The 18,313-nt window shown below is 43.3% G+C and overlaps 1 protein-coding gene across 1 annotated transcript in view; it reads left to right on the top strand.

The window, feature by feature from the left end:
* Window positions 1–380: 380 nt before the first annotated feature.
* Window positions 381–18,313, top strand: part of LRRC4B (leucine rich repeat containing 4B) — a 443,022-nt gene continuing 425,089 nt past the window's right edge. Inside the window, exons 1-2 of the mRNA XM_073656020.1 lie at window positions 381–532; window positions 1,020–1,142. The gene's annotated coding sequence lies outside the window, so the exon portion shown is untranslated. The remainder of the gene's footprint in view (window positions 533–1,019; window positions 1,143–18,313) is intronic.

Below are 18,313 nucleotides of genomic sequence, written 5' to 3'. Positions count from 1 at the left end.
CTGGTGATGAGTGGTACTGTGATATTTGTGGTACTGTGATAGCGGCACTGTGATCCGACCCTGCCAGTGGTGAGTGGTACTGTGATACCTGTGGTACTGTGATACCCGTGGTACTGTGATCCGTCCCTGCTGGTGATGAGTGGTACTGTGATACCCGTGGTACTGTGATACCCGTGGTAGTGTGATCCGTCCATGCCAGTGATGAGTGGTACTGTGATATTTGTGGTACTGTGATAGCGGCACTGTGATTCATCTCTGCCAGTGGTGAGTGGTACTGTGATACCCGTGGTATTGTGATACCCGTGGTAGTGTGATCCGTCCCTGCCAGTGGCTACCCTTGATGGATGCTGGGCAGCGCTGGGTCCTCCTCCTCCTCCTCCGGCTGACACATGTGCACATGCTCATAAGAACACTCACTTCTCCACTCGCCACTTAATTACAATGCAGATGTAATCCGGGGCTGGAGGAATCGATGTCCACATCTGCATTCCGGGGGCTTCCACCTTCTGGATGTGCTGCAGTCACGGGCAGGGTAAGCTGGCGCCATCCAGCCATTGCTTCCCAGCCATTCCCTGCTGGAGGAATCCTCCATGGCTGCATCCCTCGCCTGCATGCAGCCTCCCTCCTCCCTCTTTCTCTCTCCCCTTTCTTTCCTGCCTCTGTCCTCTCCGCTCCCCAGGATCTCACATGAATGTCTCACTGGCTGATGATGTATTAGTATTCAGTCCATGTCCATCCCAGCTTTACAAATGCTCTGCAGCATCACAAGGGATGGCAGCGCAGGAGAGGAAGGATGCAGTGCCTGCACCCAGAGCCTGCACCCAGAGCCTGCACCCAGAGCCTGCACCCAGAGCCTGCACCCAGAGCCTGCACCCAGAGCCTGCCATCAGGACCATGTGCCAATTAGGAAGCTTCTCTCCTCTGAGTCAGAGCTTCTCTCTTTGTGTCTGAGCTATAATTAAAAGCTGCTGAATCCGAGGTGCCGGACCCCCTGATTATTCCTGTCTGTTGGTCTGCAGATTCCTGCCATCCAGTGACCTGCATCCGGCCGAGCTCCTGGAGATCCATAGACCGTCGTCGCAGAGGAGCTGCTCACCGGATTCTCGCCATGGACCCAAGGCCTTGATATCCTCCTTGTCACCGTAAGTGGATCCTCCTTGTCTGGTGGTGACATTTCCACTATGACAAGATGTATAGTGGATGGGAAATGTCGGAGGGTGGAAAGGTCATGATATGTCAGATATAATGTTCCTAAGCACTAATTATGTGTTGTACCCTCGATACCCTACGAATGTGAAGAGCGGGGGAGACAGGAGGATGGAGATGGCCCCTGCCATTGCTCTAGGCCTCTGCATGTGGAGAATCACATTGGGGACACAATCAGGTATCGGAAGGTGGAGGGGGTGTTTGCGGATGGGGTCGGTGTAGACAGAGGCCTTCTCCTGCAGTCAGGGATTCTCCATCATTCTCCAGAATTTGTCTATTGCTGTACCTGTCTGTGACCGCGTTCTTCAGGTGCTCGGCTACACACAGCTGAGCTTCCGGCACTACGTTCTAGGGGCATCCTCCTACTGTAATACACTATTCACCTTGGAGATGTAGGCCTGACAGATCACTGACCACAAGTGATCTACTGGACCTACTGCCCTGGATGTAACTGTGGTGCTGTCATGTGTCTCCTGGTGCAGTCACCTGTGGACGCTCAGTACCTGTGCACGCTCAATACCTGTGAACGCTCAATACCTGTGCACGCTCAATACCTGTGCACGCTCAATACCTGTGGACGCTCAGTACCTGTGCACGCTCAATACCTGTGGACGCTCAATACCTGTGCACGCTCAATACCTGTGAACGCTCGATACCTGTGGACGCTCAATACCTGTGCACGCTCAATACCTGTGCACGCTCAATACCTGTGGACGCTCAATACCTGTGGACGCTCAGTACCTGTGCACGCTCAATACCTGTGGACGCTCAATACCTGTGCACGCTCAATACCTGTGCACGCTCAATACCTGTGGACGCTCAATACCTGTGGACGCTCAGTACCTGTGCACGCTCAATACCTGTGGACGCTCAATACCTGTGCACGCTCAATACCTGTGAACGCTCGATACCTGTGCACGCTCAATACCTGTGCACGCTCAATACCTGTGCACGCTCAATACCTGTGGACGCTCAATACCTGTGGACGCTCAGTACCTGTGCACGCTCAATACCTGTGGACGCTCAATACCTGTGCACGCTCAATACCTGTGAACGCTCGATACCTGTGCACGCTCAATACCTGTGCACACTCAATACCTGTGCACGCTCAATACCTGTGCACGCTTAATGCCTGTGCACGCTCAATACCTGTGGACGCTCAATAACTGTGGACGCTCAATACCTGTGCACGATCATTACCTGGCCACGCTCAATACCTGTGCACGCTCAATACCTGTGGACACTCAATACCTGTGCACGCTCAATACCTGTGGACGCTCAATACCTGTGCACGCTCAATACCTGTGCACGCTTAATACCTGTGCACGCTCAATGCCTGTGCACGCTCAATACCTGTGGACGCTCAATACCTGTGCATGCTCAATACCTGTGCACGCTCAATACCTGTGCCTCCAACTTGGTAAAAGCCAAAAGCTGTCACCAAAAACAAGTCACAATCCACAAGGTGATCATTGACAATACAAGGAATACGAATGATATCCCAGGAACGCCCCCTCCACACACGGGAACGCCCCCTCCATACACGAGAGCGCCCCCTCCATGCACGAGAGCGCCCACTCCATACGCGAGAGCTCCCCTTCCATACACGGGAGCGCCCCCTCCATACACGGGAGCGCCCCCTCCATACACGAGAGCGCCCCCTCCATACACAGGAGCGCCCCCTCCATACACGGGAGCGCCCCCTCCACACGAGAGCGCCCCCTCCACACACGAGCGCCCACTCCATACGCGAGAGCGCCCCTTCCATACACGGGAGCGCCCCCTCCATACACGGGAGCGCCCCCTCCATACACAAGAGCACCCCCTCCATACACAGGAGCGCCCCCTCCATACACGGGAGCGCCCCCTCCACACGAGAGTGCCCCCTCCACACACAAGAGCGCCCACTCCATACACGGGAGCGTCCACTCCATACACGAGAGCGCCCCCTCCATACACGGGAGCGCCCCTCCATACAACGGGAGCGCCCCTCCATACACGGGAGCGCCCCCTCCATATACGGGAGCGCTCCCTCCATACGCGGGAGCGCCCCCTCCATACACGGGAGCGCCCCCTCCACACATGAGAGCGCCCCCTCCACACACGGGAACGCCCCCTCCATACACGGGAGAGCCCCCTCCACACACAGAAGCGGTCCCTCCACACACGGGAGCGCCCCCTCCACACACGAGAGCGCCCCCTCCACACGCTGGAACTCCCCCTCCACACATGAGAGCGCCCCCTCCACACACGGGAGCGCCCACTCCACACGCAGGAACGCCCCCTCCACACACGAGAGCGCCCCCTCCACACGCGGGAACGCCGCCTCCACACACAGGAGTGCCCACTCCATACACGAGAGCGCCCCCTCCATACACGGGAGCGCCCCCACCACACGCGGGAGAGCCCCTTCCACGCGCGAGAGTGCCCCCTCCACACGCGGGAACGCCTCCTCCACACGCGGGAACGCCCCCCCCCCACACACAGTAGCGCCCCCTCCATACACGGGAGCGCCCCCTCCATACACGGGAGCGCCCCTCCCTACACGGGAGCACCCCTCCATACACGGGAGCGCCCCCTCCATACACGGGAGCGCCCCTCTATACACGGGAGCGCCCCCTCCACACACGGGAGCGCCCCCTCCACACACAGTAGCGCCCCCTCCATACACGGGAGCGCCCCTCCATACACGGGAGCACCCCTCCATACACGGGAGCGCCCCCTCCATACACGGGAGCGCCCCTCTATACACGGGAGCGCCCCCTCCACACACGGGAGCGCCCCCTCCACACACGAGAGCGCCCCCTCCACAAGCGGGAACGCCCCCTCCACACACGGGAATTCCCCCTCCACACGCAAGAGCGCTGCCTCCACACGCGGGAACGCCCCCTCCATACACGGGAGCGCCCCCTCCATACACGGGAACGCCCCCTCCATACACCGGAGCGCCCCCTCCACACACGGGAGCGCCCCCTCCACACACGAGAGCGCACCCTCCACACGCGGAAACGCCCCCTCCACACGCGGGAACGCCCCCTTCACACACGGCAGCGCCCTTTCCATACGCGGGAGCACCCCCTCCATACACGAGAGTGACGTGACCCTGGGCCGTGGGGTACTCGACAGCCGGGCCTATGGGTGGCGGTATGGGGAATATCACGGTGGCCGTGACCCAGGGCGCTCAATGAAAAGGGGGATGGTTATTTATAGGGAATTTGGAAAGTTCATGACGCCACCTGTGGAATGCGGCTAAAGGGAGGGGCCGCCGCTGCGGAGCAGTCCTCTGAGGCAGATGGTAGGGCAGCTTGTGATGGAACGGCTCCCCACAGGTGGAGCGTGGGGTGTAATGGATGGTGGTGCAGGGGAGAGACGGCAGGACGGTCCTGGAGGAAAGACGGACACTCACACGGGGGTAAGCTTCAGTACCTTTACTGGTGATGATGCACACGGTCCAGGGTACTCCGGATGAAGGGTGCACTTTTGGACTCTCCCCAGTGAGCGGGGATAGGGCCTCCTGATCCGTGGCTTTACTTGCTAAGCTTCTGGCCTGCCTGGAGCTGGGCCTAGCTTGGTTACTGTCTCTCTCTGCACCTGCTGATCTGGTGGTAGGGCCTTCTGCTGGAGATCACTCTCCCTGGTTGCTGGGGCCTCCGTGACTCCTAGCCCTGGTACTGTAGTCAGCGTTTGGTAAACCTGGGACCTGTAGTCCTCCAGGGGTTCTGGTGGTCCCTACTGGGTATAAGGGACCCCGTAGGCGCGGACCCGGTGTCCGGTATATATCTCGGGGTGAGCCTGGTATGCTCTTCTGCCCCCTCGCTACTTCCTTCTCCTCTCGCCTTCGGCCACACTCAGTGCCCTCACTAGGCCTTCACTCGTGCTGTAGGCCTTGGCTCGCCTAAGCACAGCAGCCAGCGTGCTGCCTCTTCGCTGCTCTCTCTGTCTGACTAAAAAAACTAAAAACTAAGCTGCCTGGGTCCACCCTCCATATATATATCCCTAACGGGCTCCTTGTGCTGGTCTGAGGTGGTAGGGTGGAGATGTGTGAATGTGTGAGGCCCTCTTGTGGAGAAGTCCATCCATGCACCCTTCTGGGTTCTGTGGCACCAGTGCACAGCAGGGCGCCACAAGAGCGCCCCCTTCAGACAAGGGAGCGCCCCCTCCACACACAGGAGTGCCCACTCCATACACGGGGGGCGCCCACTCCATACACGGGAGCGCCCCCTCCACACACAGGAGAGCCCCCTCCATATGTGACGCTCACAGCCCACCCTGGGAGATGGGGGTACTTGGAGCCGGGTCAGATGTTTGGGGGGTTGTAGCCGTGGCCTGGACCCGTTCCGTGCCCAGGGCCGTCACATAAAAGATTTAATGGGCTTTCAGGGTTTGGTGGTAATCGAGTGGATTTGATGACTACGCCACCTGTGGTGCCTGGTGATTCACCACCAGCGCTGCGGCAGTCCTCTGAGGCGGGATGTAGTGGCAGCAGAAGATGGTACTACTCCCCACAGGCGGAGCAGGGCCTCAGGGCAGAGAGAACGGATCAGGGGAGTAGTAGTAGGAGATGTGGTGCGGTGCCGCGTTGCACTAAGGAACCGGAGGCAATGGATGCAGTCTTCCAAGCTTTACTCACGAAGTAAGGTGTCAGCTGCAAGGCTTCTCCTTGCTCCTCAGCGGCCACCAGGAAGGGGTTCAGCACACTCCGGGTAGTTCGGGTGCATCAATCAGGACCCCCTGCACCAGAGTGTTCCTAGACTTTCCCACTAGGTCCTCTCCTGTCCGCATGTGGTGTGTGTTACAAGGCTGGGTCTCCCTCTGGACTATGCACAGAACAAGGGTATGGGTGGCAACTCCGCTCCATCCGTTACCCGGTGGGATCCACTGAGCCTCCGGGCTTCTCCGACTGAGACTTGAAGTGACAGAGTCAGATATCGGGGCCGGTACCCCTTTTGCAGCAGGAGTTCCTCTGGCTAGGCCAGAATAGTGAGGACAGGTGGCGTATGCCGCTCCGTCTGCATCCCCCTGGGATCCTTTTGCCTGTGGAGCTTGTCTCCTCTGCTCCCCTCCAGGCCTTCTTGGGTAGGGACCTTGACCAGGTAGAGACAGCCGTTAACTCTTGCCCGCTCCTCGTCTCAAGGCCAGAGTACGAGGACCGTGTCCCCATCAACTGCAGGTTGAGAGCCACGTTCAGTGATGAAGATCACAATCAAAGACCATAAGCCCAAGATGGCTGTTTATTAAATATGAATTTTGTGGTGTAACAAAAAGTACGTCCTCCACCCTCACCCACTACATGGTTCCGGCTATCTTTGGTTCCCCCCATCTCCTCTTAACCCGGCTGGGGCAGCACTCTGGTGCCTATAAGCCCCCCTCAGGACAGGAGTGGTGTAGTGTTGGATGGATGTGGTGGGGTCCCGATAGATGCTCCTTCCTTACCTCGGAGAGGAGATACCACACCTCGGTCTGAGGTGCAGTACCCCTGTGGCGACTGAACCCTCAGGGGTGCCACATATACACGGGAGAGCCCACTCTATAAACGGGAATGCCCCCTCCATACAGAAGAGCGGCCCCTCCACACATACTCTGATGTGTACAGAGATCACAGTTACATCATTATCACTGTATACAGACCTCTGATGTGTATATAGATCACAGTTACATCATTATCACTGTGTACAGATCTCTGATGTGTATATAGATCACAGTTACATCATTATCACTGTGTATAGACCTCTGATGTGTATATAGATCACAGTTACATCATTATCACTGTGTACAGATCTCTGATGTGTATATAGATCACAGTTACATCATTATCACTGTGTACAGACCTCTGATGTGTATATAGATCACAGTTACATCATTATCACTGTGTACAGACCTCTGATGTGTATATAGATCACAGTTACATCATCATCACTATGTATAGATCTCTGATGTGTATATAGATCACAGTTACATCACTATCACTGTGTACAGATCTCTGATGTGTATATAGATCACAGTTACATCATTATCACTGTGTACAGACCTCTGATGTGTATATAGATCACAGTTACATCATTATCACTGTGTATAGATCTCTGATGTGTATATAGATCACAGTTACATCACTATCACTGTGTACAGACCTCTGATGTGTATATAGATCACAGTTACATCATTATCACTGTGTATAGACCTCTGATGTGTATATAGATCACAGTTACATCATTATCACTGTGTATAGACCTCTGATGTGTATATAGATCACAGTTACATCATTATCACTGTGTACAGATCTCTGATGTGTATATAGATCACAGTTACATCATTCTCACTGTGTACAGACCTCTGATGTGTATATAGATCACAGTTACATCATCATCACTGTGTATAGATCTCTGATGTGTATATAGATCACAGTTACATCACTATCACTGTGTACAGATCTCTGATGTGTATATAGATCACAGTTACATCATTATCACTGTGTACCAGACCTCTGATGTGTATATAGATCACAGTTACATCATTATCACTGTGTATAGATCTCTGATGTGTATATAGATCACAGTTACATCATTATCACTGTGTATAGATCTCTGATGTGTATATAGATCACAGTTACATCATTATCACTGTGTATAGACCTCTGATGTGTATATAGATCACAGTTACATCATTATCACTGTGTATAGATCTCTGATGTGTATATAGATCACAGTTACATCATTATCACTGTGTACAGATCTCTGATGTGTATATAGATCACAGTTACATCATTATCACTGTGTATAGATCTCTGATGTGTATATAGATCACAGTTACATCACTATCACTGTGTATAGATCTCTGATGTGTATATAGATCACAGTTACATCATTATCACTGTGTACAGATCTCTGTGTATATAGATCACAGTTTCATCATTATCACTGTGTACAGATCTCTGATGTGTATATAGATCACAGTTTCATCATTATCACTGTGTACAGATCTCTGATGTGTATATAGATCACAGTTACATCATTATCACTGTGTACAGATCTCTGATGTGTATATAGATCACAGTTACATCACTATCACTGTGTATAGATCTCTGATGTGTATATAGATCACAGTTACATCATTATCACTGTGTACAGATCTCTGTGTATATAGATCACAGTTTCATCATTATCACTGTGTATAGATCTCTGATGTGTATATAGATCACAGTTTCATCATTATCACTGTGTACAGATCTCTGATGTGTATATAGATCACAGTTACATCATTATCACTGTGTATAGATCTCTGATGTGTATATAGATCACAGGTACATCATTATCACTGTGTATAGATCTCTGATGTGTATATAGATCACAGTTTCATCATTATCACTGTGTACAGATCTCTGATGTGTATATAGATCACAGTTACATCATTATCACTGTGTATAGATCTCTGATGTGTATATAGATCACAGTTACATCACTATCACTGTGTACAGACCTCTGATGTGTATATAGATCACAGTTACATCATTATCACTGTGTATAGACCTCTGATGTGTATATAGATCACAGTTACATCACTATCACTGTGTACAGACCTCTGATGTGTATATAGATCACAGTTACATCATTATCACTGTGTATAGACCTCTGATGTGTATATAGATCACAGTTACATCATTATCACTGTGTATAGATCTCTGATGTGTATATAGATCACAGTTACATCATTATCACTGTGTATAGACCTCTGATGTGTATATAGATCACAGTTACATCATTATCACTGTGTACAGATCTCTGATGTGTATATAGATCACAGTTACATCATTATCACTGTGTATAGACCTCTGATGTGTATATAGATCACAGTTACATCATTATCACTGTGTATAGACCTCTGATGTGTATATAGATCACAGTTACATCATTATCACTGTGTATAGATCTCTGATGTGTATATAGATCACAGTTACATCATTATCACTGTGTACAGATCTCTGATGTGTATATAGATCACAGTTACATCATTATCACTGTGTATAGATTCTCTGATGTGTATATAGATCACAGTTACATCATTATCACTGTGTATAGACCTCTGATGTGTATATAGATCACAGTTACATCATTATCACTGTGTATAGATCTCTGATGTGTATATAGATCACAGTTACATCATTATCACTGTGTATAGATCTCTGATGTGTATATAGATCACAGTTACATCATTATCACTGTGTATAGACCTCTGATGTGTATATAGATCACAGTTACATCATTATCACTGTGTATAGATCTCTGATGTGTATATAGATCACAGTTACATCATTATCACTGTGTATAGACCTCTGATGTGTATATAGATCACAGTTACATCATTATCACTGTGTATAGACCTCTGATGTGTATATAGATCACAGTTACATCATTATCACTGTGTATAGACCTCTGATGTGTATATAGATCACAGTTACATCATTATCACTGTGTATAGACCTCTGATGTGTATATAGATCACAGTTACATCATTATCACTGTGTATAGACCTCTGATGTGTATATAGATCACAAGTTACATCATTATCACTGTGTATAGACCTCTGATGTGTATATAAATCACAGTTACATCATATCACTGTGTATAGACCTCTGATGTGTATAGAATCACAGTACAGCATTATCACTGTGGATAGACTCTGATGTGTATATAAATCACAGTTACAGCATTATCACTGTGTATAGACCTCTGAAGTGTATTAGATCACAGTTACATCTTTATCACTGTGTGTGTTAGACCTTGATGTGAATATAGATCACAGTTACATCATTACATTATCACTGTGTTATAGATCTCTGATGTGTATAATAGATCACAGTTACATCATTATCACTGTGTACAGATCTCTGATGTGTATATAGATCACAGTTACTTCATTATCACTGTGTATAGATCTCTGATGTGTATATAGATCACAGTTACATCATTATCACTGTGTATAGACCTCTGATGTGTATATAGATCAGTTACATCACTATCACTGTGTATAGACCTCTGATGTGTATATAGATCACAGTTACATCATTATCACTGTATACAGATCTCTGATGTGTATATAGATCAGTTACATCACTATCACTGTGTATAGACCTCTGATGTGTATATAGATCACAGTTACATCATTATCACTGTGTATAGACCTCTGATGTGTATATAGATCACAGTTACATCACTATCACTGTGTACAGATCTCTGATGTGTATATAGATCACAGTTACATCACTATCACTGTGTATAGACCTCTGATGTGTATATAGATCACAGTTACATCACTATCACTGTGTACAGACCTCTGATGTGTATATAGATCACAGTTACATCACTATCACTGTGTACAGACCTCTGATGTGTATATAGATCACAGTTACATCATTATCACTGTGTACAGACCTCTGATGTGTATATAGATCACAGTTACATCACTATCACTGCTGTATAGACCTCTGATGTGTATATAGATCACAGTTACATCATTATCACTGTGTATAGACCTCTGATGTGTATATAGATCACAGTTACATCATTATCACTGTGTATAGATCTCTGATGTGTATATAGATCACAGTTACATCATTATCACTGTGTACAGATCTCTGATGTGTATATAGATCACAGTTACATCATTATCACTGTGTACAGATCTCTGATGTGTATATAGATCACAGTTACATCATTATCACTGTGTATAGACCTCTGATGTGTATATAGATCACAGTTACATCACTATCACTGTGTATAGACCTCTGATGTGTATATAGATCACAGTTAAATCATTATCACTGTGTACAGACCTCTGATGTGTATATAGATCACAGTTACATCATTATCACTGTGTATAGATCTCTGATGTGTATATAGATCACAGTTACATCATTATCACTGTGTACAGATCTCTGATGTGTATATAGATCACAGTTACATCATTATCACTGTGTATAGACCTCTGATGTGTATATAGATCACAGTTACATCACTATCACTGTGTACAGATCTCTGATGTGTATATAGATCACAGTTACATCATTATCACTGTGTACAGACCTCTGATGTGTATATAGATCACAGTTACATCATTATCACTGTGTATAGATCTCTGATGTGTATATAGATCACAGTTACATCATTATCACTGTGTATAGATCTCTGATGTGTATATAGATCACAGTTACATCATTATCACTGTGTATAGACCTCTGATGTGTATATAGATCACAGTTACATCATTATCACTGTGTATAGATCTCTGATGTGTATATAGATCACAGTTACATCATTATCACTGTGTACAGATCTCTGATGTGTATATAGATCACAGTTACATCATTATCACTGTGTACAGATCTCTGATGTGTATATAGATCACAGTTACATCATTATCACTGTGTATAGACCTCTGATGTGTATGTAGATCACAGTTACATCATTATCACTGTGTATAGATCTCTGATGGTGTATATAGATCACAGGTACATCATTATCACTGTGTATATATCTCTGATGTGTATATAGATCACAGTTTCATCATTATCACTGTGTACAGATCTCTGATGTGTATATAGATCACAGTTACATCATTATCACTGTGTATAGACCTCTGATGTGTATATAGATCACAGTTACATCACTATCACTGTGTACAGACCTCTGATGTGTATATAGATCACAGTTACATCATTATCACTGTGTATAGACCTCTGATGTGTATATAGATCACAGTTACATCATTATCACTGTGTACAGATCTCTGATGTGTATATAGATCACAGTTACATCATTATCACTGTGTATAGACCTCTGATGTGTATATAGATCACAGTTACATCATTATCACTGTGTATAGACCTCTGATGTGTATATAGATCACAGTTACATCATTATCACTGTGTATAGATCTCTGATGTGTATATAGATCACAGTTACATCACTATCACTGTGTATAGATCTCTGATGTGTATATAGATCACAGTTACATCATTATCACTGTGTATAGATCTCTGATGTGTATATAGATCACAGGTACATCATTATCACTGTGTATATATCTCTGTGTGTATATAGATCACAGTTTCATCATTATCACTGTGTACAGATCTCTGATGTGTATATATAGATCACAGTTACATCATTATCACTGTGTATAGACCTCTGATGTGTATATAGATCACAGTTACATCATTATCACTGTGTATAGATCTCTGATGTGTATATAGATCACAGTTACATCATTATCACTGTGTATAGACCTCTGATGTGTATATAGATCACAGTTACATCATTATCACTGTGTACAGATCTCTGATGTGTATATAGATCACAGTTACATCATTATCACTGTGTATAGACCTCTGATGTGTATATAGATCACAGTTACATCATTATCACTGTGTATAGACCTCTGATGTGTATATAGATCACAGTTACATCATTATCACTGTGTATAGATCTCTGATGTGTATATAGATCACAGTTACATCACTATCACTGTGTATAGATCTCTGATGTGTATATAGATCACAGTTACATCATTATCACTGTGTACAGATCTCTGATGTGTATATAGATCACAGTTTCATCATTATCACTGTGTACAGATCTCTGATGTGTATATAGATCACAGTTACATCATTATCACTGTGTATAGACCTCTGATGTGTATATAGATCACAGTTACATCATTATCACTGTGTATAGATCTCTGATGTGTATATAAATCACAGTTACATCATTATCACTGTGTATAGACCTCTGATGTGTATATAGATCACAGTTACATCACTATCACTGTGTATAGACCTCTGATGTGTATATAGATCACAGTTACATCATTATCACTGTGTATAGACCTCTGATGTGTATATAGATCACAGTTACATCATTATCACTGTGTACAGATCTCTGATGTGTATATATAGATCACAGTTACATCATTATCACTGTGTACAGACCTCTGATGTGTATATATAGATCACAGTTACATCATTATCACTGTGTACAGATCTCTGATGTGTATATAGATCACAGTTACATCATTATCACTGTGTATAGATCTCTGATGTGTATATAGATCACAGTTACATCATTATCACTGTGTACAGATCTCTGATGTGTATATAGATCACAGTTACATCATTATCACTGTGTATAGACCTCTGATGTGTATATAGATCAGTTACATCACTATCACTGTGTATAGACCTCTGATGTGTATATAGATCACAGTTACATCATTATCACTGTATACAGATCTCTGATGTGTATATAGATCAGTTACATCACTATCACTGTGTATAGACCTCTGATGTGTATATAGATCACAGTTACATCATTATCACTGTGTATAGACCTCTGATGTGTATATAGATCACAGTTACATCACTATCACTGTGTACAGATCTCTGATGTGTATATAGATCACAGTTACATCACTATCACTGTGTATAGACCTCTGATGTGTATATAGATCACAGTTACATCACTATCACTGTGTACAGACCTCTGATGTGTATATAGATCACAGTTACATCACTATCACTGTGTACAGACCTCTGATGTGTATATAGATCACAGTTACATCATTATCACTGTGTACAGACCTCTGATGTGTATATAGATCACAGTTACATCACTATCACTGTGTATAGACCTCTGATGTGTATATAGATCACAGTTACATCACTATCACTGTGTATAGACCTCTGATGTGTATATAGATCACAGTTACATCATTATCACTGTGTACAGACCTCTGATGTGTATATAGATCACAGTTACATCATTATCACTGTGTATAGATCTCTGATGTGTATATAGATCACAGTTACATCATTATCACTGTGTACAGATCTCTGATGTGTATATAGATCACAGTTACATCATTATCACTGTGTACAGATCTCTGATGTGTATATAGATCACAGTTACATCATTATCACTGTGTATAGACCTCTGATGTGTATATAGATCACAGTTACATCACTATCACTGTGTATAGACCTCTGATGTGTATATAGATCACAGTTACATCATTATCACTGTGTACAGACCTCTGATGTGTATATAGATCACAGTTACATCATTATCACTGTGTATAGATCTCTGATGTGTATATAGATCACAGTTACATCATTATCACTGTGTACAGATCTCTGATGTGTATATAGATCACAGTTACATCATTATCACTGTGTATAGACCTCTGATGTGTATATAGATCACAGTTACATCACTATCACTGTGTATAGACCTCTGATGTGTATATAGATCACAGTTACATCATTATCACTGTGTATAGATCTCTGATGTGTATATAGATCACAGTTACATCATTATCACTGTGTATAGACCTCTGATGTGTATGTAGATCACAGTTACATCATTATCACTGTGTATAGATCTCTGATGTGTATATAGATCACAGTTACATCATTATCACTGTGTATAGACCTCTGATGTGTATATAGATCACAGTTACATCATTATCACTGTGTATAGATCTCTGATGTGTATATAGATCACAGTTACATCACTATCACTGTGTATAGATCTCTGATGTGTATATAGATCACAGTTACATCATTATCACTGTGTACAGATCTCTGATGTGTATATAGATCACAGTTTCATCATTATCACTGTGTACAGATCTCTGATGTGTATATAGATCACAGTTACATCATTATCACTGTGTACAGACCTCTGATGTGTATGTAGATCACAGTTACATCATTATCACTGTGTATAGATCTCTGATGTGTATATAGATCACAGTTACATCATTATCACTGTGTATAGACCCTCTGATGTGTATATAGATCACAGTTACATCATTATCACTGTGTACAGATCTCTGATGTGTATATAGATCACAGTTACATCATTATCACTGTGTATAGACCTCTGATGTGTATATAGATCACAGTTACATCATTATCACTGTGTATAGATCTCTGATGTGTATATAATCACAGTTACATCATTATCACTGTGTATAGACTCTGATGTGTATATAGATCACAGTTACATCATTATCACTGTGTATAGACCTCTGATGTGTATATAGATCACAGTTACATCACTATCACTGTGTACAGATCTCTGATGTGTATATAAATCACAGTTACATCATTATCACTGTGTACAGATCTCTGATGTGTATATAGATCACAGTTACATCATTATCACTGTGTATAGACCTCTGATGTGTATATAGATCACAGTTACATCATTATCACTGTGTATAGATCTCTGATGTGTATATAGATCACAGTTACATCATTATCACTGTGTATAGACCTCTGATGTGTATATAGATCACAGTTACATCACTATCACTGTGTATAGACCTCTGATGTGTATATAGATCACAGTTACATCACTATCACTGTGTATAGACCTCTGATGTGTATATAGATCACAGTTACATCACTATCACTGTGTACAGACCTCTGATGTGTATATAGATCACAGTTACATCATTATCACTGTGTACAGATCTCTGATGTGTATATAGATCACAGTTACATCATTATCACTGTGTATAGATCTCTGATGTGTATATAGATCACAGTTACATCATTATCACTGTGTACAGATCTCTGATGTGTATATAGATCACAGTTACATCATTATCACTGTGTATAGACCTCTGATGTGTATATAGATCACAGTTACATCACTATCACTGTGTATAGACCTCTGATGTGTATATAGATCACAGTTACATCATTATCACTGTATACAGATCTCTGATGTGTATATAGATCACAGTTACATCACTATCACTGTGTATAGACCTCTGATGTGTATATAGATCACAGTTACATCATTATCACTGTGTATAGACCTCTGATGTGTATATAGATCACAGTTACATCATTATCACTGTGTATAGACCTCTGATGTGTATATAGATCACAGTTACATCATTATCACTGTGTATAGACCTCTGATGTGTATATAGATCACAGTTACATCATTATCACTGTGTACAGATCTCTGATGTGTATATAGATCACAGTTACATCACTATCACTGTGTACAGATCTCTGATGTGTATATAGATCACAGTTACATCACTATCACTGTGTACAGACCTCTGATGTGTATATAGATCACAGTTACATCACTATCACTGTGTACAGACCTCTGATGTGTATATAGATCACAGTTACATCACTATCACTGTGTATAGACCTCTGATGTGTATATAGATCACAGTTACATCACTATCACTGTGTATAGACCTCTGATGTGTATATAGATCACAGTTACATCATTACCACTGTGTACAGATCTCTGATGTGTATATAGATCACAGTTACATCATTATCACTGTGTACAGATCTCTGATGTGTATATAGATCACAGTTAAATCATTATCACTGTGTACAGACCTCTGATGTGTATATAGATCACAGTTACATCACTATCACTGTGTATAGACCTCTGATGTGTATATAGATCACAGTTACATCATTATCACTGTGTACAGATCTCTGATGTGTATATAGATCACAGTTACATCATTATCACTGTGTATAGACCTCTGATGTGTATATAGATCACAGTTACATCACTATCACTGTGTATAGACCTCTGATGTGTATATAGATCACAGTTACATCATTATCACTGTGTACAGACCTCTGATGTGTATATAGATCACAGTTACATCATTATCACTGTGTACAGATCTCTGATGTGTATATAGATCACAGTTACATCATTATCACTGTGTATAGACCTCTGATGTGTATATAGATCACAGTTACATCACTATCACTGTGTATAGACCTCTGATGTGTATATAGATCACAGTTACATCATTATCACTGTGTACAGACCTCTGATGTGTATATAGATCACAGTTACATCATTATCACTGTGTACAGATCTCTGATGTGTATATAGATCACAGTTACATCATTATCACTGTGTACAGACCTCTGATGTGTATATAGATCACAGTTACATCATTATCACTGTGTATAGATCTCTGATGTGTATATAGATCACAGTTACATCATTACCACTGTGTACAGATCTCTGATGTGTATATAGATCACAGTTACATCATTATCACTGTGTACAGATCTCTGATGTGTATATAGATCACAGTTACATCATTATCACTGTGTACAGACCTCTGATGTGTATATAGATCACAGTTACATCATTATCACTGTGTATAGATCTCTGATGTGTATATAGATCACAGTTACATCATTATCACTGTGTATAGACCTATGATGTGTATATAGATCACAGTTACATCACTATTACTGTGTACAGACCTCTGATGTGTATATAGATCACAGTTACATCACTATCACTGTGTACAGATCTCTGATGTATTATATAGATCACAGTTACATCATTATCACTGTGTATAGACCTCTGATGTGTATATAGATCACAGTTACATCACTATCACTGTGTATAGACCTCTGATGTGTATATAGATCACAGTTACATCACTATCACTGTGTATAGACCTCTGATGTGTATATAGATCACAGTTACATCATTATCACTGTGTACAGACCTCTGATGTGTATATAGATCACAGTTACATCATTATCACTGTGTATAGATCTCTGATGTGTATATAGATCACAGTTACATCATTATCACTGTGTATAGACCTCTGATGTGTATATAGATCACAGTTACATCACTATCACTGTGTATAGACCTCTGATGTGTATATAGATCACAGTTACATCACTATCACTGTGTATAGACCTCTGATGTGTATATAGATCACAGTTACATCATTATCACTGTGTACAGATCTCTGATGTGTATATAGATCACAGTTACATCATTATCACTGTGTACAGATCTCTGATGTATTATATAGATCACAGTTACATCATTATCACTGTGTACAGATCTCTGATGTGTATATAGATCACAGTTACATCATTATCACTGTGTATAGACCTCTGATGTGTATATAGATCACAGTTACATCATTATCACTGTGTACAGACCTCTGATGTGTATATAGATCACAGTTACATCATTATCACTGTGTACAGACCTCTGATGTGTATATAGATCACAGTTAC

This window comes from Phyllobates terribilis, unplaced genomic scaffold (genome assembly GCF_046119375.1).
Source record: "Phyllobates terribilis strain yellow unplaced genomic scaffold, ASM4611937v1 Scaffold_12__6_contigs__length_324123572, whole genome shotgun sequence".
In the NCBI taxonomy this organism is placed as follows: Eukaryota; Metazoa; Chordata; class Amphibia; order Anura; family Dendrobatidae; genus Phyllobates; species Phyllobates terribilis.
The sequence above is the reverse complement of the archived record's forward strand: the minus strand, read 5'-3'. Positions and strand labels throughout refer to the sequence as shown.